The sequence below is a fragment of the Topomyia yanbarensis genome, chromosome 2, assembly GCF_030247195.1.
Source record: "Topomyia yanbarensis strain Yona2022 chromosome 2, ASM3024719v1, whole genome shotgun sequence".
Classification (NCBI taxonomy): domain Eukaryota; kingdom Metazoa; phylum Arthropoda; class Insecta; order Diptera; family Culicidae; genus Topomyia; species Topomyia yanbarensis.
This window is the reverse complement of record NC_080671.1, coordinates 23,377,196-23,392,797: the sequence shown is the minus strand read 5'-3', so window position 1 is coordinate 23,392,797 and position 15,602 is coordinate 23,377,196.

Here is a 15,602-nt window from a genome sequence, read left to right as displayed (position 1 = left end):
ACCGGGTGATGGGAGGGTTCACTGCGGCCCAATAGCAACCAACACATCCCATCGCAGACCCTCTGCCAGCACCCAGCTATGCGCTTGAGAGAATTCCTGAGGACCAGATGAACGAAGCAACAGCAACATCACCACCAACGAAACATAGTAAAACCAGAGAAAAAATAACACAATGCATTGCAATGATTTGAAAAAAAATACTTGTAAACATAACTCTGTAATCCTCTTTTTCTTTTTATGGGCGAATGACCTAACGGTTAAAACCCAAAATAAACAATACAATACAATACAAAATAAAAATAAAAATCTTTAATATTCGAACACCATTTCTGATGTAAAATTTCGTGCTGAATCCGAAAATGAGGTCCAAAAAATTTACAGTAGAACAGTTTTCGAGCTACAGTAAAAAAAATTAAATTCACCTATAAATTTAAAAATTCCTTCAGTAAAATCCAAATATCTCCGGTTGTGGTGCATCGACATGAAATATTATAATGTTGAATTAAAGGTAATTGAATGCACTTTCGATCGTAAACACATTTTGTTTTAGTGCGCCTACTTGTTCTAACGTTATTTACGAATCTATTGAACTTTTTTTTTTATTGATTTTTCGTCATTTTTTAATGCCAAATTTTTGATGACATTACTCCACTGAGCCTGAACTTATTGTTTTAAGAAGTCTTGAATCATTTGGATAAACGAGTTCGAATTTTACCCCACATTAAATTTTCTCAAAATTCTTCCACATACTTGTTTAACAGAATTCTGACAGAGCCTAGAAAAAATTGACCCACAAAAACTCAAAAATCTCAATTCTACAAAAATTGAATAACTCACAATTTCCATCCGATTTAAACTAATAATTGCTTATTTTCATTGGTTATTAGTAGGCTTTAATTTCCTTTAAAAACATATTTTTTAGGATTGCATTATCTTGCCCAAAATATTGACCAAACGCTCATTTTTCTTCAAAAAATGACGAAAAATCAAGAAAAAGTTCAATAGATTCGTAAAAAACGCCAGAACCACTAGTCGCACTAAAACAAAATGTTCCAACGATCGAAAGTGCATTCAATTACCTTTAATTCAACATTATAATATTACACGTCGATGCACTACAACCGGAGATATTTGGATTTTACTGAAGGATTTTTTGATTTTATAGGTGAAATTCATTTTTTTACTGTAACTCGAAAACTGTTCTACTGTGAATTTTTTGGACCTCATTTTCGGATTCAGCACACGATTTTACATTGAAAATGACCACCAGCTTATTTAGTTCAGAAATGCTGTAAACTTTTTTTTGTTATCTCATGGGTTACAAATTATTTTAAAAAAAAATTAAAGTTAGCTAAAACAGAAAGTTCGGGGCTCTCGAAATTGATTTTGATTCGTAGTTTATTAATTAATTCGAAATTTTCAATCTTTGTATGGGTTTAAAAAACAGTGTTTTTTAATGATTAACCAATTGTGATTTTTTTTCAGAGCGATATGCTACCCATGATCGCATAGTTGTCCCGTTTTCTATGGGATTTCCTATCTTTATGGGACTGATATGCGATCATGGGCAGTATGAGACTTTCTTAATTTCTACTTATTTCAATCCATCGTGGCCGCTAAATGAATCACAAAGGATTCTATTGGAAAGTAGAAGAACACTCAGCAACCTTCTTTTAAAATGCTCGACTGGTCAAATACGATTTGTGAAATTAATTCTGAATAACTCCACAAATCAAGAGAGAACAAGAAAATCCACGACGTTTTCTTCGTGGATTTTCATGAAATTCACAGTAATTTTTTGTATACGGTTGAATTTTTTTATTTAAACACAAGAACCCAAAAGTTTTTTTCTATTGAATTTTTCTATTTTTTCTCTTGCTTCATATTTGCATTTTTGTTTCTTTTTCCATTTTATCCAGGTTTTGTATTCTTTCTATTTTCTTCATTCAATCTTATTTTACTTTTTTGTATATTATGCCCTATATTTTTTTTATTCTATTTTTACCATTTTTATGTCTTTTTTAAAATTTGTCCCATTTTTGTATTTGTTCCATTTTTTCAATTCGTTTTATCTTTTTATGTTTTTTTTACATTTTTGCATTTTATTTATCGTTTTATTCGTTTCTTTTGTATTTGTTTGTTTAATTGATTTCATTAAACTTATTAATTTATTTAACTTAACTTTTATTTTCTATTATTTTTTGTATTTTTTTATATCTTCCAATAAACCTATTATAGTATTTCTGTATCCTCCTTTTTCCATATTTTTCATTTTAGGTTTCTCGCATATGCTTATTTTTTATATTTCTTTCATTTTAACATTTTTCGTGTTGTGAAATTTTCTGCTCTCCATTTATCAGTCTTGAAATTTATGCTTTTCTTTTGCATGGATTTTTTCAATATTGGTTACGTTTAGTATTTTCCTTTTTTGTCCATGTAAACAATTTTTGAATTCCATATTTTACATTTTGTTACGTTTTTCATGTGAATATTTTTCCTATTATTTTATTTTGATCTTGCATTTTTTGCATGATTTCGGTTTTCCATTTTATCAAAATTTTTTCGCTTTTATTTTATAAAGATTTATTTATTTTTCAACCCATTAATTTTTTTTTCTTGTTTTTCTTCGTGATAATATTCTTGTTTTTTCAATTCCCTCTAGGATTTTCATTTTTACTCATTTAAACCATTTTGATTTTTCATGTTTTCTATGATTTCACTATTGTCTGCCTTTGGGTTATTTTCACTTGTTCCTGTTTTCTATTTTCTCTTGAATTTGTTCCCATTTAGTTTTATTTTTAATTAATTCATTTTTTTTATTTTTTCAGGAATATTTTTTTTCTTTTCATTCTTGTACTTTGAAACATTTTTAACATTTTCTCATTTTCTTGTTTTCATGCCTTCCCTTTTTTAATGTTGTATTATTTTTTATATTTAAAACATTTTGTATAATTGTTATTTTCACGTCTATCGCAGTGGATTCATTTCGTTCATTTCTATATTTGTTTATTGTGGTCTTGTTTTTATATTTTCGCTGCATTCATTTTTCTTTTTTGTGCCATTTGTACAAAGTTTGGCTAATTTTCTTTTTCATTTCCTTCGTTTAATTTGATTGTTATGCAGTTAGTTTAATTTTGCTATATCTTCTAATTGTTTTCATACATGCAATTTTGTTTTAATTTTTCCATTGTCTTAACTTTTTCTTTTACTGTTGTTTCTACATTTTGGAGCTTTTTTCTTTTTTTGATATTGGCAGGTTTTAACTATTTGAATATTTTTAATCTTTTTGCCATTCTCATATAGAAAGGTTAACTCTAAAAATTGTCAACCTAATCCCGGCCCGGAGAGCCGGGAGTCATATACCATTCAACTCAGCTCGTCGAGATCGGAAAATGTCTGTGTGTTTATGTATGTATGTATGTATGTATGTATGTATGTATGTGTGTGTATGTGTGAATGTGCAAAAAAATGTCACCTCTGTTTCTCAGAGATGGCTGGACCGATTTGCACAAACTTAGTCTCAAATGAAAGGCTGTCATTGAATTTTTTATTGATTGGACTTCTGGTTCCGGAGTTACGGGTTGAAGAGTGCGAGAAACACAGCTAATTCTCATATAAACTGAATTGAAAAATGCTCAAAGGTGGGGGGGGGGGCGAGTAAAGGAAAATTTCCAAATAGAATTTGTATTTTTGATGCCAAATGTCTTTAAAATGCATAAAACGTCGAGATTTGATGTAATCTCGGAAAAAAATTTTTTTGCGAAAATTGACTCTTTTTGGACTTTGGCACCTTTTTGCCTTTCTCAAATAGAAAGGTTCATAGAAATCACTCTAAAAATCGTCAACATAATCCTGGCGATTTTTTTTTTGACTTTTTAGGCGTATGTAAGAGTATTCAGTGAGGGGTTGCTACTTTAAAATTGAAACTAGTTTAAAATTTCTTAACAAGTTGAAAATTTTCGGCAGGGTCCGGACCTCTTGGATCCTCTTCCTTGATCCGCCGCTGGTTTTAAGCGATGTTTCAGTATCGACACATAGCATCTCAAGATCATGGCTGTCGATCCATTGCATGTATGTTCAAATCTTACTGAATATGTAATATACCTTTCCACCGTTGTATTGAACATAACCAGCCATGAAATCGTAGTTTGAACAAATGAGAAAGGCACAATTGGACCACTAGGTGGATTAAAACAGGTTTTGCCTTTCTCATATAAAGAAAGGCTATGCAATCACTGTAAAAATCGACTTTTTAACCGAGGCCCGGAGGGCCGAGTATCATACACCATTCGATTCAGTTCGTCGAGATCGGCAAATGTCTGTGTGTGTATGTATGTGTGTGTATGTGTGTGTGTGTATGTGTGTGTGTATGTGTGTGTGTGTCATTTAAACTCACACAATTTTCTCAGAGATGGCTGAACCGATTTTCGCAAACTTAGTTTCATCTGAAAGGTATAACGCTCCCATAAGCTGCTATTGAATTTTTAGTTGATCCGACTTCCGGTTCCGGAGTTACGGGTTGAAGAGTGCGGACACAGCAAAATCCCATATAAACTGGTACCACCATAATGTTCAAATGATGTAAAACATATTAAAATTGATGTAACATTACTCTAGTTTGCGGGTCTGGATCACTAATGATCAATCAAAGCAGCTTTGACCACATTGGCCACCTATGACGGTTCATGACGCCCTCGGGGAACCCGCCAAGTTCCTAAGCTAATATCACACCCATTCCACAACGAATTCTCTACCGATTTTTACAAACTTAATTTCAAATGAAAGATACAGTAATGCCATTGACTGCTGCTGAATTTCATTCGGTTCTGACTCTTGCTTCCGGAGTTACAGGGGTGTTAGTAAGGATACACTGGAATTTCCCATATAAATCGGTACAATCGTAATACCTCAGAGGCTAAAAACTATTGAAATGGTCACCAAATTCCTTCTAATCGTAGATCTAGATCACTGATTGCCAATCAAACATTCTTTGAATATATTGTCCACTATCGACGATTCCGGAAGTCCGGAATTCCGGGCATATTCCACAATTAAAGTCACATCGGTTCATCGGTGATGACTGAACCGATTTTCTCAAACCAAGTCTCAAATGGAAGGCAAAATATGCAGTTGAGTATTGCGTAGCCGCCCCTTCCCCCCCCCCTCCCCACCTTGCCCTTACACCTCCCTCCTTCATCACTCTCCTCTTCTTGGATCACCCTCACTCCCAGATTTCCTTCATCCACCCCGTATACCGAAATAAGATGAAGGATTTCTGACGCATCCTCCACTCCCACTCTACTAAACCCCCATTCCCTACCCGTTCAAACGCATTCCACCAACCTTTGCAAATTATAATCACATGAAGATAACATTGAACTCATGCTTATTAAGCTAATTAAATATTATTCTTTTACCTTTCTTATATAGAAAGGTTATGCAATTGCTCCAAAAACCGACTGTCTAACCGAGGCCCGGAGAACCGAGTCTCATATAACATTCGACTCAGTTCGCCGAGATCGCAAAATATCTGTGTGTATGTATGTGTGTATGTATGTATTTATGTACGTGTATGTGGGGATTTGATAAGAAATTGTCCACATCGGTTTCTCGGAGATGGCTGAACCGATTTTTACAAACTAAGATTCAAATGAAAGGTATAATATTCCCATAGGTTGCTATTGAATTTCATTTTCAACCGACATCTTGTTCCGAATTACGAGTTGAAGAGTATGGTTACAAAACAAAATTTGTTGATTTTTCCAAATCAGTTTCTCGGAATTTTCTGAATCGATTTTGACAAACTTAATTTTAAATGAAAGGTCCATCAGCTGCTGTTGGATTTTGTGTGGATCCGAGTTCTGGATCCTGAATTACAGGGTGATACGTACGATCACGCAGCAAATCCCGATTCTAACGAATTCTGCGATGAATGTAAAAAGGTGATTTTTTTTTCCAAAATGTAAACACAACTGTTGAATTTGTAGATCTAGGTCCCCAAAAGTCATTCAAAGTCTCTTTGGCCACACTGGCCACCATCGACGGATCCGAAAGCATCCAAAGTCAGAATAACGGCTATATTGGTTTCTCGAAAATGGCTAGATTTGCTCAACTTAGTCTCAAATGAAAGGTGTTGCGTCCCCAGAAACTGATATTAAATTCCATCTCCATCCGACTTCCAGCACCGGAGTTACGGGTTGTGGAGGTCGATCACATAGAAAACTCCGATTCAAACCGATACCGCGATGAATGCAAAAAGGTGCTCTTATATATACTTACCAAGTGTAATAAGAATGAAAGACATTTCCATAATGTTATATTGTACGAATCAGCTATTAGATATCATAGTTTGGAGAAATGAGAAAGGCACAATTGCACCTCTAGGTGGATTAAAACAGGTTTTTCATTATTTTAAGGGGTTATATACAAAGTTGGAACTCAAAAAATCGAAAAAAAATTATTGAATATTCTGAAAATAAATACTTTTATACTATATTTGATATGGTTGGATGCATTAGCACAACTGAGCCGTGGATCTTCCGTGTGTTTGCCATATGCAAAAATAGAAAAAAAAAATATCTCTACAGTCTGTTCGTCGGGTCTTGTTGACGCATCTTACTGATGCGTGTTGAGATCCTCTTCCTTGGTGGTGAAATATTAGGTGCGTTGTCTGCCACACTTTGGGAGTCATTCGGTCCGTCTTCTCTTGTGTTTTTGTTTATGTCCATGTCGTCATCGGTACTGCATACATGTTGCTCACGGTCGGATGTTCTTATTTGTTGTTTGTGCTTATGGGTCGCTATTGTAAATCTTTCTTCATCGGTATTTGATTCCTTATTGGTGGTGTTGGTTGTTGGTTTGGAAACATTTGCCTTAATCGTTGTAACTTCGATGTTGGTAAAGGCAGTTGGTTTAGTGGTGCTGGGTTCGATCGTTGTTGAGCTAGGGTTAGTGAATGCTCGGTCCGCAGTCGTTGGTTTATCAACCGGTTGTGGTTTAGCATACGACGACTGTATACCGGCTTTGGTCGTGTCACGTGGACTTCCTTAGCAGTCTCTGCGCAAGGTTTCCAGTGGTGTAGCGGCTGATCGCAATATTGACATGTGGGAATCTGTCCTCGGTACGTGATTAGTGTTCGTTGAGAATATATTTGAGGTGATGTGCATGTGAATGTCAAGTAAGAGGGAATATGTTTTGTCGGACGCATTCCCACCACACGAACAGTCGACTTCTCGGAATTTATCATAAAATATATTGGGGATCACTTGCGGGCGTATAGAAGTATCTAGGAAACGGGTTAAACCCCCCCCCCCAAACCAAAATTAATTGGATTGAAAAAAAAATTGATGCTGACGAATTTAATTTAATATTCCACAAAATATTTTTGGAAAAATATTCTCTGATGACTACATTAAGAACTGTGTTTAAAGGGTCATGAGAACTTTTGGAAAATTGTGGGAAGGGGATCTTGTAACTTATCTCTTAGCCAAAATCCCATGGTTGTCAAATTACTTCAATGTAAAATAAAATAACTGTCTGAATTATTGTGAGCTCATTTTTGGAAAGATGCTTCAAAATATGGATTAAAGACAATTTTTCGAATAGGAATCTAAATTTGAATAGGTTGATTGCATATAAAACATAAGCTTGTTTACCGAAAACTTACATACATTTCAACATTTGCTGAAAATGTATTTTTTTAGATTGTGTAGAGTTTAGACAACAATTCAATATGGTTAACAACAAGAATAACATTTCAGAAACTAGTTGAAAGCTGATGTAATTTTGTCTCTAGCAGGTCAGGATCGGTTTTATGAGCATTGGATTTTTGTTGTATTATCAACTATATGAATAGCCACTTAGCAGGATGCAATGAATGGCGTACTAAAATTTTGTGTGCTACGTACTAGTACTGAAAATTGTGGGGTTGACTAATAAAGAAAAGTAAAATTAATGCTCGATAAATTTTTAACGGTCACGATCACATTCATTCGAAACTGCCAAATTTCGATGTTAAGTAACATTGAAGAATTTCAAAATGTAAAACTGTTCATCTGCTGATAGAATAATTTTGACGGTTAATCCTCCTAGAAGTAATTATAGACAAGAATTACTCTTCAACCAAATTTGGGTCGAGACTTAATGTCTCCAGCAAAGTTTTCGAAAGTGCTATTTCAAACAACTTTGTCAAAGACATAAATATCCCACATATTCAGAGTATCGAAATATAGTAGTAGAAAACCTTTACAACAAGCTATTCTGAAATTACTGTATTTGATAAATCTCTTCTGCGGTAATTTAATAATAAATTCACATTGCGTTCAAGGTGCCTTTGAAGCTTACAAAAAAATAAGGGAACTGGATTTAAAACAAATAATTCCCAGATATTAAAAGGACTCAAAAACACAAAGAGTGATTCCATTTTCAGGTGCTAGCATCAATTCGGCACTAGCTTAGTCCGCCCACCAAGTTAATGTCGGATTCTGATGAGATGAAGTCGAAACGCAAGTTTCAGTTCCATCCATCCATAATTTAGTTATAGGTTCTGTGTTCTCAACTCGCAATGATTGTTTCAAACAATTTTATCCGTAGCGCAGAAAAAAATAGTTTTCACCTAAATTTTTCTTCACCAAGAAGAAGTATAGCAGGCCCAGTCCATTTAAATCCCTATATGTTGAATTCATGTAGCCTTCATATTTTCAACAAAATTGTTTGAAATGACATTATCAAAAACTTTGCTGAAGACATGGTGTTAATATTTTTGAAAAATTAATTCACCATAATTACCTCTATGAGAGTTAATCACTAAAATTTCAATATCAAAGCAGGCGCTGTTTTATGTTGATAACTTCTCGAAGTTGTCAAACCTTCAAAGTCAAGGATTATTATATTAGGTGATCTTGAACGTTGAAAATTTTTTAGATCATTTATCCCACTTTAAAAGATCGCAATTTTTGACTTCATTGACATATTATACAAGAAAATAATCTATAGAGGTTTGAAAACTGTTCCATGTTGATCCTTCTTGTTTGTAGACTGGAATGACATCTGTTAGACTACTTATGTTTTTGAGTTTTCAATAATTTATCAAACTCATATTAAATTTTGGCATTTTTTCAAAAAAATTGCGATTTTCATCAAAACCCCCTCCAAACCAAATTTCTGGCAACGCCACTGACATATTTGGATTTTGTTGATTCGGATTCGTGGGCGTTAACTCGCACATTGGGTACCACTTAATCGATCAAGTGGGCTATTGACAGCTTTGCTGCATACAAATCGCCTGGAAAAGATGGGATCTTTATCGTGCTGATGCAAAAGGGATTTGATATTTTCAAACATGTCTTGAAAAAGATTATGCTTTCCAGTGTTGCTACCGGGTATATCCCGAAAGCATGACGAGCAATAATTGTTAGATTTATTCCCAAAGGGGGTGCTCAAACTATGAAGAAGCCAATAGTTTCAGGCCTATCAGCTTAAGTTCTTTTCTTCTAAAAGCTTTGGAACGGATAATCGACCGTCGCCCACGGAACGTTAGTTTTGTTAAATATCCACTACACAAAATACAACATGCATATCATGTGCGAAATCCATAAACACTCTGCTTCACGATGTTGTTTAAAGGCCTTCTCGCTCAAACAATTTAGTTTGCGTCAGTCTACTTTCTACTTCTGCCGCAGTCAGACGTACAATCGAGCCAAGTGAACAACAGGTCTCTCGATCTAGTGTGCATTGTCTCGAGAACAAAGGAAATATCGGATTATTGTTGTCATCATGAGTAAAGTTGACGAAAAAGCTCTACTCCGACCCAACGCAGCGGTCGTTGACTTTAAATTTTGCTTAAAACGACCGAGTTTTAGTGAAGTGGAATACCTTCTGAAGGTAAAAATGCAACTTAGGCTTGCTGATGTCTTGTACCTTCAGTATCATCATCTTCGCAGTGCAGTGTTAGTATCATTCAACACGTTAGCACAAGCCGAGCGTTTCGTTTTGAAGAACAACTTAAAACACGTGGTTGAAAGTGACAACGTTGGAATTAAGATTCCCGTATACATTGAGAATGATTATATAGATGTAAGGTTATATGACCTATCACCTCGTACCCCTCCTGAGCCAATTGCAAAATGCATGTCGCAATACGGAGAAGTAGAATCCGTTACACCTGATACTTGGAGAAACTTCTTCCCGGGTACTCCTAACGGCGTTTTTGTAGTGAGGATGCGGGTTGAAAGGCCTATACCCTCCTACTTGGCAATAAAACTCAATACTCACGGAACTACAATTATGCAAACTACGCTATGCACCCATGAGGGGCAAACTCCTACGTGCAAGTATTGTAATCAGACAGCTCATCATGGACAACCTTGCGCGGAAGATGCAGAGGAAAATGCATCTCAACCGATTGCCAACTCATCTACGGCAAACCAACCTAAAACAGAGTTTTCAATACCAATGCCTGAACCACAAACGGTGGCCAAATTTGTGGCAGCTGTTCAGACCATAATGACAAGAATCATCCAGCAGCCCAAAAGCAAATGTAAGCAACTTCGGCAACGAATGCAGTAACAATGACGACAGATTTACAGTGATCAACAATAAGTGCAAGAAGCAAGGGAGAACATGTGATCCCGGACACCAAGCCAGCTTCGACCGGGACGTGAAAAACAAGAGAGAATTAAATGACCCCCCTGACGCTGTTTGCCAACAGACCTCGCGAAAAAAGGTCTCCGCTCGCAATAAAAAGTTGCGCGCATGAGATCCAATTAATTAATTCTTGTTTGTATTTTTATTTTTACATGTATTGTAAACGTATAAAAGATCCACGGCTCCGTTAAGCTACCGCTATGAGCCATGTCAAATAAACGAATTTAAAAAAAAATTAGTTTGGGTGTATTCCCAGATATTGGAGGTGCTTTTGTCAATGTGTCATTTCGGTCTATTCTGGGCGTGACGCGCATTCTGGAGTATTTGCATGTATCTCGGGTTGGATAAACGCAATGCTTAGTAACCGCATTCTTTTCTCGTCACTTTGATAGGCAGAGATAAGCAAGTTGAGTCTTTTCGGCTGTCCTCTGGGTAGCATATTGTCACCTTTGCTGTGGTAGCCGACAGCTTGTCGAGGAAACTCAATGAGCTTGGATTTCCGGCCTACGAGTTTGGTGCCGATAGCTATATACTAATTACTGGACTTTGAATCTGAACGATTTTTGACTTAATGCAACAATCATTAATAGCTACCGAAGAATGATCTGCTTATCCAAACAAAACCTCAATGGTTCTTTTTTGAAGAAGCGAATAACAGCCGGGGTTCATCCCTTGCAGACTTTGTCTTTAAATCAAGTCAAATACGTTAATTGAATTACAAACTAAATGGGTCTGTTCACGTTGAATTCAGAGTCAAGAAAGCGTGCATAGGTTTCGGGCAGTACAGTTGAACTTTCGGAAAGACCTGGGGTCTCAAGCCCAAATACATCTATTGGATTTACACGACAATTGTACATCCAATACTGACATACGGATACCTTGTGCGGTGGCAGAGGGTAGTGGTGGGGACGGCCCAATCAAAGCTAGACCATCTGCAAAGAATGTCGCCCATAGCGCTGACAGGGGCTTTCACCACAACTCCGACTACTGCCCCTGAGGCCCTTCTAAATATCAAACTATTACACATACAACTCAAACAAGAAGCGCTATCCGGTGCATACTGGCTGCAGGTTACTGGGCTTTGAAACCTACACGAATGAGGTCACAAATGGGGTTAAAATATTCTTCCTCCCAGCGATATTACACCCACATGTAGTTTTCCTTACAGGACATTGTGAAGATTCCCTCTCGAGTGGAGTGGTTGGCTGGCTCTATGGAGAGACAACAACAGACGCAAGTTGCCTATTACTCTGACGGTTCTCTGATGAAGTGTCGTGCAGATGCCGGTGTCTACTGTCGTGAAATGAGATTGTAACAATCTCATCCGCTAGGTAGAAACTGTACTGTATTCCAAGCAGAAATCTTCGCGATTATGTACGGGGTACAATCGGCCCTTCAACAGAGCTTCTCCGGCAGAGTTATAAACTTCGGCTCCGATAGTCAGGCTGCAATCAAGACCCTTTGCTCAGACAAATCACGATTCAGACTAGTGATCGCGTGCCGAACCCAAATCGAAGAACTAAGCATTGGGTGTCCGGACATTCTGGTATAACTCAGAGCAGACGAAGAGGTTGACTTTATTGCTCCTGAGCCAATTTCAGCAGATTAAATAAAGGAATAAGGTCCGGTCTTAGGCTTCAACCGAGCTCTGCAACTATTGGTGCAATCTACAAACTTGTCGTTAAACAAAAGTTTTTCTGAAAATAACGTTTCCTGTGATTTCGGAATAAATCTCTAACACTTTTCATAACTGCACTGTGGCATGTTGATCAAGGCTTTAACCGGCCTCTGTAAACTCAATTAACACATGGCACAGTGTTTTAAAACGTTGTTTTCGTATTCAAAATTAAGTGCGTCTAAAGCATTAACTTTAGGAGTATACGGAGGTTTACGTTGAAGAGTTTGGGATTATCTTTAATTTGATATCAATCAAGTCATTCTCTTGCAATCCGGGACGCCAACTGAAAAAAAATATGTTGACTTTGCGCGTCAAATGAACGAATATTTAAAAATAAGTAAAAAGCTATATCTATAACATGAAAAACGTTTTTGCCCCACGCGCAAAAATGCAATATAATTTTGACCATTTATGTGATAATCTCCCTTTAATTGATCAATTGAAAAATTGGCAAATTTTGGCTGATCTATCTAGCAAAAATAGGCTGGTCGGCTAAACAAATATATACAAAACAAGGACTGTGATGAGGAAGCCCACGCTTGCCAAAGGAAATATTCAGTTCTTCCATGAAATATGAAATTTCATTTTCCACTTAAATTTTAGATAATTTACTAATGAACTTAGTTAAATAATTTTTTTAATGTATTAAGTATTAATCGATTAATGGCTAAATAAATAAAATCCAGTGCTACTACCGTGCACATTTTGATAATTTTAGAATTAACAGGATTAATTGTGATATTCCGCCAAGTCGCTCAAAAAGTTTTGAATTTTGTAAGAAATTAAAGAATTAAACCGGTCCCAGTTTGAAACTGAAACAAAGAACTTAGTGTATGTTCTGCAGTGTTTTATTTATTGTAGATGTTTCAGCATCGAACTGAAACAGTTACAATCCCAGTTTTGCTTTAAAGTATCGAACAGTTTAAAATTTTTAAAACTAAACTTGCTGTCCCAGCAGCAATTTATTTGACACGGCTCTTAGCGATACCTCAACGAAGCCGTGGACATTTTATATATTTATAATATGTAACAATAAAATGCCGACAAATACTATTGATTATTTATTGGATTTCGTGGGCGGATTTATTGCGAGCGGAAACCTTCTTTCGTGGGGACTAAACATTTGCCTACTCGCGTACTGCATCAGGGGAGTCACTTAACCCTCTATAGCCTAACCCCGCCTTTTGGCGGGTTACAGGAAATTCGCTATAGAATAATCAACATACCATTTGTATGTTGGCACCATTATGAAAAGCTTTTCACAACATTCCCACCTATCATAAAAACACATTTTCTGCATTTTGAAATCGCTATGTTGAATACATTCAACGTTCAAAGTTGAAATTGTGAGGAAAGCGAGCAAAAAAATATTTTGTGTATGTCAGTGTAATTTAGTTAAAAAATGTTTATATTTTTTTATTTTTTAGGACAAAATAAAAAAAATATTTTTAAGTTTCTAACTTGTAGTACTACAGAGAGCTGTGAAATTCTGTTGTGAACGATATGGATAAAAAGGTATAAGCAATAAAATCATGACTCGTCAAATGACAGTGTTGTGCATTTTTGAGGGTTAAATAAAAAATCCGTAGCTTTTGTGCGCTGGCAATAAATTTTTTGGTTTTCTCAATTTAAATGCAGTCTACAAAAGCTTTTTTAAGCAAATCTAAAATTTGGGCAGCAGAGGTTTAATTCTCTCTTGTTTTTCACGTCCAGGTCATCATCGTTGAAGCTGTCTTGGTGCCCGCGATCTGATATTCTTCCCTGCTTCTTGCACTCGTCATTGGTTTGAATCCAAAATTTAGGAAGACAAAAATGTTTGCAGCTAAACCTTACATTTTGGAGCTACGATATTTTCAGGACAAATAATCAGTATCTAATGAGCTATCTCCAGATGTAGATGGTATTAGGGTGACTCTTATTATTAGGGTGTTTCAAAAATTATTTTTTGAATGTGGGGAGTTAGAATATTGCAGTCTTCAGCAATATTGTAGAGAAACTTATATAAAGCAACTTTGTCGAAGACGTCAGTTGTATCTCAAAAGGTTTTCATTTTATAGCTATTTTAATTGTGCAACTTAGGGTGTTCCTAACAAAAACTGTTGTTTTGCTGTAACTTTTTTATTTTTTATTTCTCGTAAACGGTGTCTTCAGACACTTTTAAAACTCATTGAGATATTTTTTTCATAATAGAAGAATTCTGATATAACCTTTATAACCGAAGTTATGAGCAATATTGAATAAAAAATAGGTCCTTTTTAAAATATTTATATCTAAAATTGAGGCAAACGAAAAAATAATCTTTTTCTTGCATTTGAAAGAGAATACTTTCAGACATATTTAGAAATAAATGGCAAAGGTGATATTTCTCGAAAAAATAAAACAAATAAATTTAGTTTGAAAATTTTGATTTTACTGTTGAAAAAGGCCCTATGTAGAGCCAAAATTTCTCAAGCGGGTCACCCAAATTAGGTGATATCGATATTGCGATGGAAGATCCAATTTTTTGGTAGTATGTGGCATTGTAAAACCATATTCAGATGAGTACCGAGAAAAAAAAAAGTTTAACCCTAATATCACAGACTAACAGACATAACACTATGAGGAAATTCCTTAAAAAATATCGATTTGCCAATTTTACTAGAACACTAGCGTCACCATACACGGTTCGCAATCACTCATTTGCAAAAGGGGTTCAGGCCCGGGAACAATTTTTCACTAGTGGTCTATCCCCCGTATACTTGCGCATATATCAGTGGCACCATAATCTTAAATGCGGCCACGGTCCCTCCTAAAAATATAAATGATCGTTAAAGCGGGCGAAGAATTGTTTTCTAGTGTTATGTCTGTTAGTCTGTAGTAATATTGGCATTTGAAGTTTTTAGCCCGTTAAATTTAAAATGTTACTACGGGCGACCTAATTAACCGTTTATAACGAACTAATCAGCAATAAACTTGTCGTAAGATACAGATTGTTCGTGAATTTTTTCCTATCCGAAAAAAAATATTTTTAAGCAATTATTTATAAAAAAAGTGAAATAAAAAAGCGTTCTGCGTCTCTTTTTTGTTTGAAAAAAATACCACATATGCTACGTTAGTATCTAACAACTATGATTAATAATAAAATTCACTTGTTTTGAAGTCATGCTGCTTCTTTAGTTAATAACTTTTCTCAGCGAATTTTCATAAACTTTTAATGTACCACGAATGTGTTCAGTAGAAGCTTACCTTTAGAAATATATAGTGTTCTCATGAATTGAATGATGAGGTGATTTTTAAAGAA